Below are 12,915 nucleotides of genomic sequence, written 5' to 3'. Positions count from 1 at the left end.
AGGATATAAAACCTTCTAGGTTAATGGGTTAAGGGATTGCATAAAAGGAATTAAAAGAAGGTGAGAAAACGGCGAGGATACAAGGAATTAAGAGAAAACGTTGAGAGTGAAGATAGAGGCAAGGAGACGCTTTGTAAGACCCGAGAAATTTAAATAATTAATTAAATAATTATTTAATACATGCGGGTAGTAGGAGTCTTTAAGGCATTTAATGCGGATTGCTATGATGTGGAAAAGTACTAGCTTAAGTGGTTAAGAGTACTTGGTTTGTGTGAGAGGACATGAGTTCGAGTCTTATGTATGCTAATTATGTGTTGTTTGGTTTATTATTATTTTAAATATGTGCGAGATCATGATGAGTGATAATATAATTATAGAATTATATAAATTATCATGAAATATGAATTGGTTGAATGGTTATGCATTAATTTGACATTTGGCATGGTATAAGTTCGAACCTTGGTGAACCCAAATTAAACTTTCTTTTTGCAAAAATTTCCTTTGGCATGAAGGTGAAAGGGCAAGGAAATTCTAGCAGCCAAGGGGGCTGGAAAACCATTATAGAATTGCCAATGAATGGCAATTAAACTCAAGTTTAATGGGACTGTTATTGTTACATAGCCTTAGGTATACGAAATGGAGAGTGTAAGGTGAGAAGTGAGGGAAGCAAGAAGTTGCATTGAGATAGAGTCAAAGGAACATCGTTGGTGATCAAGAGGGAACTCACAACAAGTCCAAAAATAAGCTAAGAAATCTAGGTTAGGGGAGCTGAACCACGTTCTATTTATGTGTTATGCGTAATTGTATGATTTATAGCATGTATATGATAGGCCATTTTCTGTTTGCATTGAAATCTGCATTTCTGGAAATTTTCCAGAAACCGCCTGGCGGGCTGTTCATAGCCGCCAGGCGGCACATACACTTTTGGCTCATATTTGGGTTCTTGCAACGGAACTGCCTAGCGGCACCTCCTTGGTCGCTAGGCAACGCGAGTTTGTGGCTCGATTTGTGTTTTTCTCTGAGTTTTTACAAGAGTTTATTGGTGGGAAAGCAAGGGTTGGGTCTTAGGAGACGATCTAGTGTTGGACTTCACTGATTTGTAGTGTAATTGACCATGAAATTGGATGAAACAGTGTAAGGAGGCTCTAGGATTGTTGCTTAGGGAATCAAATAGCGGCAATTGAATTTGGGTAATTTGTTATTATCAAATGGAAAGAGTAGTATAATTGGATTGTTAAATAATGGGAAGTGTGGGCGAAATTGTATTGGAGGAATTGTTAGAGAGAAGAGTTGTGCTGGTGCTGAAAATCGGGGAAAAACTACTCAGAACAGTATGCACCGCCTAGCGGCACGGGGCTGGCCGCCAGGTGCCATATGAGAGATGTGAGGGGTGATCTGGTTCACGAAAAATGCTGTTTTTCGTACTTTTCCCGCAACAGGGACCGCCCGGCGGTAGTACAGTCCCGCCAGGCGCCACCTTCCACTTCTGGGCGCTAGGCGCCACCACTTTTTCTAGTTTGCGCAGTTTTCGTAAAACTGCATTTTCGGGTTCGTTAACAGTCCAATTTGGGTGAAATTTTGAAAGGAGATCCATAACATGTATTTCTTCATTGTGAACGGTGGAGATTTGATTTGGAGGACAGTAGCTAGAGATATACGTGACGCATGATTGGTTATTTGAATTCTCTAATAGTATGATTACTAATGGGTGATTAAGTGTTCTCAAGTGCTGGTATGACCTTGATTGGTGAATGTATATATATAAATATATAGATGTGTGATTGATGAGTATGTTTTTGGTAGTGCTTGCTAAGACATGATGAATATATGAACTTATATATGTTAGCTCAAATGTATGATGTTATAAGTGTATGAAAAATGCTACCATTGATGATATCACTATGACCGAGTGTTGCATGATCATGACGGGTTTTGGGGAAGTATGGGAATATGATAAATTTTGTGTTGGACATGAATTGATTGTACTTGGTGTGTTTTGGCATGATGATATGTATTAATTACTAGGATTAATGTGTGAAATTGGTATTGGAAGTTGGAGGCCTTAAGATCTGTAAACAGTGCCAAAAACCAATAGCAGTGCGCTACTGGTATGGCGCCTTGCGGCGCGGGGCGAGCCGCCAGGCGGTAGAGTTCTAAATCAGTGGTAGTGGCCACTGTTTGTAAGAGGAGCCTGGCGGTAGGGTTGTGTCCGCCAGGCGGTGACGAAGCTGAGTGGCCTCTGTTTGGCCTCTAGCGCCTGGCGGTAGGGTGTTGGCCGCTGGGCAGTGTACTGCTAGTTTTCGCCTAGCGGTGTCTATGCGGCGTCAGGCAATTTTGGTTGTTGTGAAATTGGTTGTCCGTTGATTAGTGGACTTGAAGGACTAAGTTCACTTACTTTTATGTTTGGGCTTGAAGGACTAAGTCCAATAGGGGTCTGGGATGTGCTTGATGGTTGGACACATGATGGGCATGGAACTGGTTGAGTTCCCGTCGGCTACTAATGGGCGAAGAGTCCTTAGTATGATGATTACATGTGTCGGACACACGATGGGCAAGGAACTGTTATGTTCCCGTCGGCTACTATTGGGCGAGGAGTCCATAGTATGGTGATTGCGTGCGTGCCAGGGTCCAAGTTATGAGGCTTGGATGATTTACTACAGACGAGGAGTCTGTAGGGCAGGATTATGAGCGGGATAGGCTCATAGGGTTGGACCACGAATGAGTTAGTTTCGTGGGAGCATAGTGGAGTCCCAAGACCTAGTTCATGCATATGACTCATGAAGGAGTATGAGGTCATGGTTGGGTAATTTGATAATGAGATACTTAATTATGTTATTTTGGGATGGGTGGCATATTTATTTCATGTATCTATTTATATATTTATTGTGCATAGCTCACCCTTTCTATGTGTGTGTGGCGATGATCGGATAACTCGTTATCCGGGAGCAGATGATTTGACAGGTGGGCCAGGAGATGCCTAGACTCGAAGCGAGGGATAGCCGGGAATTTTGTTTATGTGTTATTATTTCGGTTTTTGAGATAAATATGTAAACCTTTGGGAGCCATGTGATTATTGTTTTAGTTTTATAAATTATGGACTCCTGGTTTTATGACTTATATATTAAAATTTTAAATTTCCCGTGCTTTTGGGAAATAGTTTATATTAAATGCGGTATTTATTTTATTTCGAATTTTATTTATTAAATATTAGTAATATTCCTTAGGGATGTTACACGCTTTAGAGAACCTGCGAAAATTTTTGTGTGTTATTCTTAAACTTGTTTGCTATTTTTGTTCTTTTTTTGGTTGTTTACCTTGCCATTGTTGCCATGTATTATGTGGTACTGTTCTTGTTCCAATATTTCATGAAGCTTTATGAGTTGGGTGATTTCTATGTGTGCATGGTGCCACTCTTTTTGCTTGCATTTTCTTCTCTCCTATCATGTTTTGGCCATGGGTTACACAAATTGGTGGGTTTCCGTAGTGGTTCAGGTGGAAGTAATGGCAGCGTGATGTATTTTTGTGCGCACAAGGGTTGTTTGGTTGCAGCTTGGGTTGTCAAGGGTAAGAGTTTTATCATGATGCAATGGGTTTTTGTACATGTTGTAGTGAGATACATTGGTGGAAGACATGCAGTGTTGTGAAGTGTTTTGCGGGTTCGTGAGTTACCTTTAGCCAGCACAGGAACTTGTTTGTTGTTTCATTCATGTTGTAGTAGTTTAGGTGAATGCATGAGAGGGTTTTCCTTGTTTTCGCTGGCCTAACATGGTTGATTACTATTCCGTTTATGTAAAGAAAAGAAGTTTGTTTTCTTTTAAATAACTAGCATATTAAGAAAAATGGTGCAGAGGTTATTTAATGTCCGCATAGTGTGTCCCCATCTTTATCTTTTCATGTTCCATACATTGACTTTATGGTGGTCGTCCTTTTAGAAATCCTTAGCAGGCTTGGAAGGGTTTATTTTTTGTTATAGTGAAAATTTATTGGTTGCAAGAGTGGTGTGTGTTCTTGGTCCTTTCATTTTCACGTTTTTTATTTAGTGGTTTCTTTGCTTTTTCTTTCATGTGTTGTTGGTACATTATACAAGTGATGGGATGGTGAGACCGAGAGATTAGGGTGTTCCAGGGTCTGCGTGAATGCATGGGGTAGTGAATGCATGTAGTCTCTATCATGTTTGGAGGTGGGCCCATATGCAAATTCATTTTTTTGTTCTTGTTAAACTTTTTGGTTCTTTCTTCTTTATCATTAAGTTAACTTTTATTTTGTTAAGCTAGATGTAAGGTAATGGAAGGAAACCATGGGTCCACGTTCAACAATGGTTTCATTCTTTATGACTTAGGGCCAAATTCACGTAAACACATATGTATTAGTTTTCTTTATTTATACTTTTGGGTGCAGCCTTGCAGTGCATTTCTTTTGGTCTTTCTCTACCATCACGGGTAGTTATTTTTTCTATCTCATCTCTTATTTTGTTTGGGTTACTTAACTATTAATGTTACATGTTTAATGTGTTAAGTGGTGCATGTTTAATGGGGTACATTGAGGTTTAAGGATTTTGTGAACTAGTGTCATAGGTGGCGGTCTTACGTTTTCAATTGAGATCAATTATTTGTGTGTATATTTGCATGTCAGTGGAGTTATAGTTTGGATATTTTCTTTGAAATTATAATCATTATATTTTTGCATGTCGGGAGTGTGATTGTGATTTCTAGGCTTAAGTATTTTACTTGCATGTGATGATGAGTATTACTTGTAATGTTGTTTGTTTAATTATGTTTATATATCATTGTTTATGATTAGCTTAGCCATATTGTTTGTGTTGTGTGGTTATTGCGTGTGCGATGATCGTATGACGCGTGTTATAGGGAGCATGTGATATTGCAAATGATTTTGGCATGGAATAGACTGACAAGAGAAAGGGGTTAACTTGGGATTTATGTTCCTTTTTTTATTAAGTTGTTAAATTACGTATTAAAGACGATGTAATTTATTTTCAATGTTGACATTTGAAAAGTATTTGACAAGCGATGTTTTGAATTATGATATTTAATAAATTAAATTCAAGTTGTTAATTAAGTTCATTTTATCGGTGATCGATTTCGCTAAAAGTGCTCATTGTATAACTTTTCATGATATCCAAAAGAAAAAATAGAGATGTTACATTTGGTATAAGAGCAAATGTTTCCAAAAGATTTTGGTCCACAGGAAGTGAATATATCGCATTTTGGTTGTGAACTTTATGTGTTGTGTTTGACTGCTAATTCTTGTGATACTTAATTAAGATTGAACCCATATTTGATGGTGTTAGCTGAAAGAAAAAAAAAATGTGACAAGCTTAGACAATGACATGCAAAAGGCACATAAATATATATTATACTGAGATTAAATATACATGAGAATATATATATATATATATATATATATATATATATATATATATATATATATATATATATATATATATATATATATATATATATAACCGCACAACTCACCACGTGTATATTTTATAATTTCAAAACAAATTCCAATTTCCCGAATATAATTTAATCTCAATAGAATATAATATATATAATCATCCCTATACAATTTAATTTATAATGTTGGATTCAATAAATTTTAGTAGCAAAATTAATAATAAATTTAATAAATTTTCAGAACCAAAACTTATTAAATACAAAGTTAGTAACTTTTTAACGTGGCTATACGTAATGTATATAATAATACCTAAACCTAAAAAAAAAATAAACAAGTCAACAAAATCTGTAAATTCCCGTATCATCTAACTAAGCTTGTTTCCAACAATCTAGATTCATCTCCACACATATATACATTTCCACCACACATATAATATTACGGTAATAATACTTCTTCCACTTTAAATCCTTAAAACAATTCTAGTATAAATCCATTCTTAATATGATTTTTTTAAAACACATCACAGTACTTTTACCAAAACAACCACACCACTTTATAAATCAGCCTATAACTCTTTAAATAAAGAACAAAAGAATTTTTCACCGCATATGTAGCAATGCCAAATTATTAATATGTACCTTTTTTTTCTTTTTAATTAATTTCTCCAAATTTTGGTTCGTAAAATACCATATGTAACAATCGCATGGAATATATGAGACAAAAAAAATCAACCATTTCGTATTCAACCCACAAGAGGATACATATTCTACAAAACTCTTCATGGGTTAAAAAAAAATTGAACGCTTGGCTTCTCTTAAACCAATGAATATGTTCAAAACTATGGTCACACCATTCACACAATTTTGTTCCTGAAACTCCACAAATAAAACTAAGCAATCAGGCAAATTGTACCAAAAATAATTGTAAAGATAAGGTTAGTACCCTTACTCGGAATTCCAATGCTAATAAAATTGTAGATGACCCCTTCTTGCTCTAATCTTCTTCCTATAAAGTTTTTTTATGTTCAAAAAGTTTCTAAAAATGTGCATCTTTCACCCTCTCTTCTTCTTTTCACCAATCTCTTTAACTAGTTCTCCTTCCCCTATTCTTTTAATTATGTTAATTATAAGAAAAAATTAAAAAATAAATAAATTTAATTAATTAGTTCAACTCTTAATGTCTAATTAAACCCAATAAAACACCTTAGCGTCTAGATTCATTGATCCTACCAGCTCTTCACCTACCCAAAATGTCATTAAAACTAAAATAAAACATTATAATTTTGTTCTAATCAAGATTTGAACTCACTTACTCTCATAAACTCTTCTACAATGAAATGATTAATAAGGAAACTGTCAGAGTCACAACCAACATCGCTTCTAAGAAAATAAAAAAATATATATTTAAATGTAAGGTTGTGAAAAAAGTTATATTTTTTTGTTACTATATGATTTTTCTTTTTTTTTTTCTGTCTTCTTATTCTAATTTTTTTAATGGAAAAAGTTACCTGCATACATGTGCGTGTCTCGATTTGTAAATGTAGGTTAGGTTGGGAAGCATATTTGCTACATCATTAAGGTTGTGATGTTGATATACATTTTTTAGTACGGTTAAGAAGATTTTTGTTTCCTCATCTTTTACTACATATTTATAATTTATAATTATATACCTTCCAACCTTCCATGTATATTCAACCTTATTTTCGGCGCATCAGCTATTCAGAATTTATTTATTCAGTTAATTTTCCCTGTGTTCTTATTATTTAGTTACTAATACTATTCTTAAATGTTTTACAGTTTCAGTCATCCTTACTAATCCAACATTATATAGGAGTGATTGAAATTTTTCCAATCTTGAAGAAAACATTTTATTCCACCTGGGAGGTTTTTAGTGATGTGGAAGAAATTAGCATGAACAAAACCATATTGTCTGACTATTGAAGGTTTTTTATTGAGCTTACTTAAGCTGCGTGAAACTTCAACAGTCAATTTTAGTATTTTTCCTTCCTCAAGCAGAACATTCATTAAATTTAGTATTAATCTGATCTATTGTGTTTATATTATTCTAAGCACTAGCACTACAAAAAAAATGTATTTTAACTGGGATTTTTTAAGGAGGGTTATAATAACCCTGTTAAGACCAAGACATACATGGGGTTTTCTAAACTCCAGAGAAGTTCCAAATGGTTTTTTAATAAACCTCCGGAATGTTTCACGTTCATGCACATTTACACCATCCTATGCCTTATTATTTTTCACATGCTCATAAAACCTAAAACCCTAAAAACTTCAAATCTTCATCTCTGAATGGGAAAAACATTTCGCGTTCGCATCTCTTCGTCTCAAACCGATTTTGCTCTTCGATATTTGGTAAATTGTTTCATTTGCACTTCTCATTTTTCCAATTTCTCACACCCTAAATCTCCCATTCGTTTAACTCACAAGGCTATGTTTATTTTCAGGTGCGTTTTCCATATTTCCGGTCCGTTTGATAGTAGTTGCTTAGAGGATTTAGTACGCATGGTGTATGTGTTGCGGGTTCACGACGACTGCTTTGAAGGTTCACGACTACTTCGAAGGTTAACAATTGCTTCAATTTAAGGGTTGTCCCTTTCCCTTTCAAAATCATGGTCATATCTATTTTTTTCTCTCTGGTGTAATTGTAATTGTTTTGTTTTAGTATAGTAGTAAAATGAGAAATTTCAAATATGAATTAGGAATGAGTTATTTATGTTGTCTTCGTCACTAAAATATTGTGAGTGAAGCTAATCATTTTTGTTGATAGTGTCTTGGTCAAAATCTAAAACTATTCAAAGCAGAATCTGCACTTAATTGCAATTATATTGTTATTCATATTTGAATAAGGCATTCTTTGTGAGGCTTTCCACCATAGTATATTATACTTTTGAAACAGGTGGTCCAAGACTTGTTTCGATATTAGGGTTTATTATGGTGTTATAAATCTTACTTTCTGATTAATATTTTATTAGTTATATTTATTTTCTTCACGGGTCAAATCCCTTTATGAGTTTTGTATTAGAATTGCGTTAAAGAGCATGAGATTGTGGTATTCATCCTATAGAGGCAGAGTGTGAGTGTATCTTGGAAGATTGTGGGGTGTATCGGGCTTTAGATGTTAAAGTCCATTCTTGAACAAAATGACTATGGAGTTTGTGGATTTGGTAATTGATGGTAATTCAAGTCTAGAAAATGAAATAAAATTGAATAGTTTAGTTTTTAGCAGAGCTAAACCAAGTGTTTTAATCTTAAGTTGGGCTTGGTTATTGTATGAAGTTGATGTTTAGGGTCCTGGTAATTTCCTTTTCTAGTGGAATTTCGCAATTTGTTTGTGTGGTTCCTAGGATTTAGTAGCTTAATTTTTATTCTTTCTTTCATTTAATATATCACAAAATCCATGCATTGACAATTTTTGTAAATCTTTTAGTTGCTTGTATTATGTTCAAGAACTAGGATGGATGAACTAGGATAAGACTTATGATTGGATAAATTATGATACAATAGTTTTAGCCATTTAATCTTGTTGTGGCACAATTATCTAGTGTTCGTTTGGTTGTACTTATTTTATAAAAATAAATCATTTTTTTGTCGGGTACAATGTTATAACTCATGACAATGTACTATGTTCCTGTCGGGTAGGATGTTTCTTTATGTTAACACAAATATTGTATTGATTTACTCACTGATACTGGTATGATTGGTTGCAAATCTTCTTCCACGTCAATGGATAGTTCTCATCGTCTCCATCATGACTCTAGACCATTGTTGACAAACCCTTTTATCTTATCCACGATTGATTGGACGATTATTATATCTCACAAGTACTCGTCGACATATTGTTTATGTCACACAACAACTTAGTCAATTTATTCCTCATCCCACTAAACCACATTAAAAAGCCTCCACGCTGGTTCTATGTTATCTCCAAAGTTGCCCGGGTAATGGACTTATTTTTTGCAGAGATTCTCCTCTCCAAATATGTGGCTTTAGTGATGTTGATTGGGCAACTTGTATTGATTCTTGTCTCGATTACTGGTTAGTGTTTCTTTCTTTGAAATTCTTCAATCTCATGGAAGGCAAAGAAACAAAATATCGTGTCTCTCTCTTCTTTTGAGGTCGAGTACCGTGCTCTTGTATCCACCACCTGTGAACTTCAATGGTTGTCTTATTTACTTCGTGATCTTAAAGTCACTTGTTCCAAGCCTGTCGTGCTATTTTGTGACAATCAAAGAGCCCTTCACATTGTTGCTAATCTGGTGCTTCATGAATGCACCAAGCATTTGGATATTGATTGTCATCTAGTTCGTGAAAAATCTCAAGCGGGCTTAATGAAATTGCTACCAGTTTCCTCCTTCCATCAACTAACTGACATCTTCACTAAAGCTCTAGTTCTAGGTCTAATATGTCGAAACTAGAGATGGTTGAACTTTTCCTACCTCTAGCTTATGGGAGGCTAATGAAGGAAAGGTCCAAAATCTCACACAATTGGGCCATAACAGAAATGAAAAATGAAAATGAAAAAATAGAGAACACATGTGTTGCATAACAGAAAATCATACTAACATGTAGTGAGATTTATATAGGACAACTTTGTAATGTTTTTTCATCATCTTTATCCTTTTAGGTCATCCTTTATATGCATATATATTGTACCTTTTGATGTAGAAAAACTGAGTGCGTGAATACACAATATTTTTGCAGTAATCTTCCTTTTAACCATTTCCTTTTCAGAGTTACGTATCTAGCCACGGTGGTGATGAAAGAGCATAGCACTTGAGAGAGCAGCAACAAAACCTTCCATCAAAATCAACGGAGAACATGGTTGCAGTGGAAGCTAAAAAACCGTTACAAGTTTCATGTAAGAATCGTTTCACTGAGAACTCAACAAAAATGTGGAACTCAAAGTGTTGATTTGGTTTGAATGTGATCTTTTATAATTCTTGTACAAATAAAACAAAAAAACAAACACAAAGAATCTAGTATGATGAAGAAAATAATAAATTAAAAGAAAAACAAACAGACATTAAACAAAAATCATGACTTAGATACACATTTTAATTACACGTAAATCAAGATATTTTTTTGCTTAAATACCTTTTGGTCCCAATTTTCGTGAGCTTTGTGTTGTTTGGTCCTATTTTTTCGAAATGTTCAAAATGGTCCTAATTTTTGTAATTTATGATCAATTTGGTCCTTTTTCAGACACCGTTTAAATCGTTAACGGAAGGTGAATAGTAACTGTCATGTGTCACTCCGTGATTTTTTTATTTTATTTTATTTTTTAATTTTAAAAATGTTGTCTACGTGTCAAGTCAACATTATGACACATGACAGAATCTTGTGACTTATATTCAATTTGGTCCCAGTTTTTATTAATTTTGTTCAATTTAGTCACAATTTTCATTATTTTTGTTTAACTCAATCATAATTTTGTCTCTATCCAAAATGACCAAATTTATTTTTTATATAAATGTTATATTGAAAAATTTATTTTTATTAAAATTCACATTTATTTTAAATATTTATTTCATTATTTTTATACCTAACCTAACTATATTTTTGGAGGAAAATTATTATATATGTTTGATTTTTGGTACATGTAAAAGATAGGGTTAAAGTTAGTTTAAAATTAGAGGACAAATTCTTCATTGTTTTAAAAATTAGAAGAAAAATTCTTCATTATTTTTTAAATGATTCAGTACAACATTTATACAGAAATTAAATTTTGTCAATTTGGAGAGGAGCAAAATTGGAACTAATTTGAACAAAATTAACAAAAACTGGGAATAAATTGAACAAAATTAACGAAAATTGGGACCAAATTGAATATAAGCCACGCGATACTGTCACATGTCACAATGCTGAGTTGACACATGGACAATATTTTTAAATTTTTTTTTAAATTTAAAAAAAATAAAAAAATAAAAAATCACAGATTGACACGTGACAGTTACTGTTAACCTTCCGTTAAAGATTTAAACAACGTCTGCAAAAAAGACCAAATTGACCACAAATTATAAAAATTAGTACCATTTTGAACACTTCGAAAAAATAAGGACTAAACTAAACAAAACTCACAAAAATTAGGACCAAAAGATATTTAAGCCTATTTTGTTATTTTATTATGAATGAGAATCAGTTTAGCGATTATAAAAAAAAAATAAAAAAACATTTATTAAGTTAAATTTATTATTGAATTAATTTTTAATTAAAAATTTATTATATAAAATATTTAATAGTGCCTTTTACCTTAAACATAATATTATTATCAATTTAGAAAAAAAGAATAAAAACAAATCTATAAAATTTTAATTACTTTCCTAAAAATATTAGTGTTTAATTTTTTAAGTTAAATAATAAAATAAAAATCAATAATCAAGTCGAAAACAAAAAAAAATAGTTAAGATTTTACATTGTTTTATTATTTAAATTTTGAATATTATGATGCTACAGAATTAATAAATGTATATGTTATTTTAATTCATGATAAAAGTTTAAATAATATTTTTTAATACTTAATAAAATAAAAGTAAATTTATTAAATTTCTCTTAAAATTATACAAAATTTATGAAAATTTAAAATTTAATGATACAATTTGTTTTAATAATAATTTTAACTAAATATGTTTAAAATTAAAAAAAAAAAACTTAATATTTAGTTATCTGTTGTCTATAATATTATTTACATATACACTTTAAATTAATTTTACGCAAAAGAATGTTCTACACACACTATCTTTCCTCTCTTTAAATTCATCACATGCCTTCACTTCTCACACTTACCGAAAAGTTAGAACCCAAACTTTCTCACTTTGTAACGTAGCCGCTTGAGACTATCAGTTATCTCTTCGGTCTTCATCTATAATTTCAATATCTTTTTTTTTTTTTAACCTAATTTCTTTCGGTGAGTTTTTTTTTTTTAAGATTCGATCTTATGGAAGCCTCTGAAAGAATGGCTTTAATATGCTTCCTTCTTGTCTTTACTGTGATTTCCTTGATTAGAACCGACAGGTACCGATCTTATTTTAGTATTTGTTATATAACAAAATGTTTAAATGCTTTTTTTGTTTAGTTTGTGTACTTGAGAATCATGTTTTCCTTGAAAAGGAAAAGTTCACTTGTATATGTACTTATTATTCTAAATTTGTTGCGACTTCTGAAATATCCGTACAGCTTGACCTTGTCGTCGTTTAGGGTTAACTTTTATTTGATTTCTCATATGGTTCTCCTACGTTTGTGGTCCGATTACGTAAATGCGATTACTTATTTTGATTTTGGATGTAGCTAATTTGTTTGGTGTTATGTGAGTCGCTGTTCTACCACATTAATTGAATGAGTTTAGAAATCTTGATTTCAATTTGATTTAGGTTTTGGATCCAAGGTCCATAGCGTAGGATAGTGCATTGGTGTTTGGTGAAATAGCTAGCAAACGTAAACGACAGTCATCAATAACTAGAAAAGCTTAAGAAGGAAGTCAATA

The 12,915-nt window shown here is 32.7% G+C and overlaps 1 long non-coding RNA gene across 1 annotated transcript; it reads left to right on the top strand.

Moving 5' to 3' along the window:
* Positions 1 to 7,561: 7,561 nt before the first annotated feature.
* On the top strand, positions 7,562 to 10,357 carry LOC114166589 (uncharacterized). Its single transcript, XR_003599964.2, has 3 exons — positions 7,562 to 7,787; positions 7,880 to 7,996; positions 10,167 to 10,357. It is a non-coding gene; the product is annotated as an uncharacterized LOC114166589 (long non-coding RNA).
* The last annotated feature ends 2,558 nt before the right edge of the window (positions 10,358 to 12,915 follow it).

The sequence above is a fragment of the Vigna unguiculata genome, chromosome 10 (genome assembly GCF_037176805.1).
Source record: "Vigna unguiculata cultivar grain cowpea cultivar isolate G323 ecotype 2 chromosome 10, ASM3717680v1, whole genome shotgun sequence".
NCBI lineage: Eukaryota > Viridiplantae > Streptophyta > Magnoliopsida > Fabales > Fabaceae > Vigna > Vigna unguiculata.
This window is presented reverse-complemented; position numbering and strand designations above follow the sequence as displayed.